Source organism: Octodon degus, unplaced genomic scaffold (genome assembly GCF_000260255.1).
Source record: "Octodon degus isolate 3935 unplaced genomic scaffold, OctDeg1.0 scaffold00184, whole genome shotgun sequence".
NCBI classification, from domain to species: domain Eukaryota; kingdom Metazoa; phylum Chordata; class Mammalia; order Rodentia; family Octodontidae; genus Octodon; species Octodon degus.
In genome coordinates this window covers 172,080-175,595 of record NW_004524760.1, presented here as the reverse complement: position 1 = coordinate 175,595, position 3,516 = coordinate 172,080, and the positions used below count along the sequence as shown (strand labels likewise).

The window sequence follows — 3,516 nt, the reverse complement described above, 5'->3', positions numbered from 1 at the left end:
ATCATCTTGCAGGTGATGGATTATTTTTTCCTGCATCCTAGTTGTTTTTAAGGGATCCTTTCTTACCTTTTCACTAGCTGCACTAGCGTCTTCAAGATCTGAAACTCTGTCTTCACTTTCACTTAAACAGTTTTGCAAGCTTGTGATTGAGATTTTAAATTTCTCTATATCTCTTTGACTCTGCTTCATGCAGTCTATTTCTTTCCTGTATTGCTCATTCAAGGAATCCGTCATTTTTCTAATCTCTACTTTTTTTAATCAATGTCTTCTTTAGAAGCAGTTATTAATTCTTTCACTGCAGTGTTTTTTTCAGATTGGGTTTCCTCCCTAAGTTTCTGTAGTTGATTCTTTACTTCAGATGCTATGAGTTCAGAGAATTCTTTTCTTATTTCAGAAAAATTCCACTCTGAGTTCCTCTATAACTTTCTGCTGTTGCTTATTTACTATCGACACTATTAATTCGTACATTTGAGCTGAGCTAAAAGAAAAGAATTCCGCTCTGAGTTCCTCTATGACTTTCTGCTGTTGCTTATTTACTATTGATGTTATTAATTCATACATTTGAGCTGAGCTAGTGTCCTCTGCACTTGTTCTGGGTGGGCATTGAGTTTCCTCCATATGTTTCTGCATTTGATTCTTTACTGCAGATGCTATTAATTCAGGGATTTCTTTTTGCATTTCCAATCTGAGTTCCTCTATATCTTTCTGCAGCTATTTCTTTATTTCAGAAGCCGTTGATGTATTGCTTTCAGCGTGTGATTCTTAATTTGTTCTGTGTTAGTGTCCTCTGCACTTGTTATGGGTGATCTTGGGTTCTAAGATTGCATTTTGCTCCTTCTCACTGTCATTTTGTATAGCACTGTCTTCTGACCTTTGTTGTAGAGCTTTGGTGCAGTTATAACCTTAGCACCTACTGAAGTTCAGGTGCAGATCTACAAAGTTTGGATTTATCCAGTTGTGCCTGGCTTGGGTCTGGCTGCCGTGCTCAGCTCCTTCCTGCTGCTGCCCTTGGGGGTGAACCTGTTGTGCCCCTGTTGGCAAGATGTTCTGCTCCTGGACTAGCTGGGTGGTTCTGTCCCCTACACTCTCTGCAGGGATTGCAGCTGCAGGGTTTCACCTCAGGCCTATATGCCAGGCCTGAGCTGAGTCTGGAGGGGACAAGTAGGGGGGAGAGGCAGCTCTCCCACACACTCACTGGGCCTGAGCTAGGACTGGATCTGGGGGTTCCCGGAATGCGGCAGAAATTCCTACTCGGTAGGCAGTGCTACAGAGTGGTGGGGGGCATTCCAAGGGGGTGGAAGAGGGTCTCGCCCACTCTACACCTGGGCTGGGACCGGTAGGTCCCGCTGGCAGGGTAGCCGGAAGCTCTCCCATACACTCACTGGGCCTGGGTAGGACTGTATCTCCAGAGTAAGTTTAAAACCAAGCAATTCCAGTGGAATAAGCACTTCCCTGGCAAGTGCAAGGGCCTAAGTTCAATCCCTGGTTCCTCAAAAATAAATAAATAAATAAATAAATAAAACCAAACAATTCAAACAAATGATGTTGGGAGAGAAAAAAAAAAAATGCAGCTCTGTATCTTGAGCAACCTGGTGGATGGTCCTATATATCCCTCTTTTTTGTTTTTGTTTCGTGAGAAATGGGTGTTCCATTACTGTTAGAGAAGCTGTATTTTTTTTGGTGGAATCAGGGATTGAACTCAGGCCCTTGCGCTTGCCAGGGAAGCACTTATTCCACTGAGCCATCTCCCTGACCCTGTGGATGGTCCTATAGATCACAAAATCAGTGGTATACACAGCCAGGGGCAGCATGGCATCACTGCAAGGCCAACTGGCATCATTCACACCAGGGGTAGCAGCTCTGGATGCCCATCTTCATGCAGGTCAAAGTGGAAGGCAACAACGCTGTGGCTGATGTGTGAGGTGACCTGAGGAAAAGAGGGCCTGGGCTCATGCAGCATCCGCCAGCCATGCCTGGGCCCTTACTTGGCTGGTAGCAGCTCCAGGGCATTGTCTATGTGCTCCACAACAAAGACCTGGGTACCAACAAAAGGCAGAGAGGGACAAACACAGATGACTCCTGACAGGGCCAGGCCTAGTGCACCCACAGGGTACAACCACCCAAAACGCCCTCTGTACAGATGGCCCATGCTGCCCAGTTCCTGGTTCAGGCCCCTGCCCCTCCAGTTCTAACTATCTGGGAAGTAGCCAGTACACACTGACATGGCCAGGAGACAAAAGCAAAACACACAAAATAGTGTGGGGTGGCATTCCTGAGGATGTGCAGGGGTGGGGGATGGAGGGGTGGGGTTGAAAGCTGCAGCCCTGGCGCAAGGCGCTGCAGCCAGGACTGGCAAGTCCCCTCCACCAGTGGCTGTTAGCTCTGCATGGAATGCCTTTGCCACTGCTTTTTGCTAGTTTCCTTCAAGTCTTTGAGGTGAGAACTTGGAATCTAAGTCCAGAAGGAGTGTTGAACAATCCAAAACCTGGAAAAGGTTAGTTTGCGGGTCACTTTTTAGAAACAAGCCACCCAATAAGAACACAGGAGGAGGCTCTAGGGCCAACCTGAAAAAAGTGGTCCACTTGTTCAAGTCATCTTTCTGTTAGGTAACCAAAAGCCAGAGAAGCTGGGTAAAAAGGAATGAAAATGAAGCTGAAATAAAGCAGTTGCAAATGTTTCCAATTAAAATGAAGACATAGCAGCCTTGTCTGTGTATTTACAGTTGAGCTTCCTGAACGTCAAGTATCAGGCAGTGGCTGGGATGTGAGGCTTCCCAGGCTTCCGGAAGCTTTCTCTGTGCCAGTTGCTGTGAAAGAGAGAGTGCTGCTGTCTGGAATCTCATGGAAACAAAATAACTCAACCCCAAAGGTACTGATACTTCAAGTAGAATCAAGAAAGGATGTGTGCTTTACATCTCCCTGGAAAAACTGCGAAGTTTCTTTGCAAAGGAAACCTGGTGGGAAGAAGCCAAGCTATCCAGGGAAGACTGTGACTCGGGTTTGTAGGAAATAACTAAAGTCTGGGTGTGGACATATGCGAGGCATGAAAAAAAGAAAAAAAACCACATCTTTGGGGTTTGATCCCCAGCATGCTACACCAGCCCCATCCCCAGGGCTCACTGAGACTGGGCGTAGTGCTGCACACTTGTAATCCCAGAGTTTGGGAAGCTGAAAACAGGAGGATCATTAAATCTGTGTAATGAAACTCTGTAGACCCTGTACTAAATACAAACTTGGGGCCGGGGAGATAGCTCAGTAGAATAAGCACTTGCCTGGCAAGGGCCTGAATTTAATCCCTGGTTCCACAAAAACAAACAAACAAACAAACATAAACACACACACACACACACACACACACACACACAACATAAAGAGTAATTTTCGGGCTAGTGAGATGGCTCAGTGGTCTAAAGCACCTACTTAGAACAAGCTAAGCTAAGCAAAAGCACAGCGACCGCAGTTCAATCCCCAGCACCACATGCCAGCCAGCCCCGCCCCCTGGTGGGCTGAGCTGGCC

At 46.5% G+C, this 3,516-nt stretch overlaps 1 protein-coding gene across 2 annotated transcripts in view; it reads right to left on the bottom strand.

Moving 5' to 3' along the window:
- Gpha2 (glycoprotein hormone alpha 2) overlaps window positions 1-3,516 on the bottom strand; it is a 54,313-nt gene that overhangs the window by 27,689 nt on the left and 23,108 nt on the right. The window lies entirely within an intron of this gene.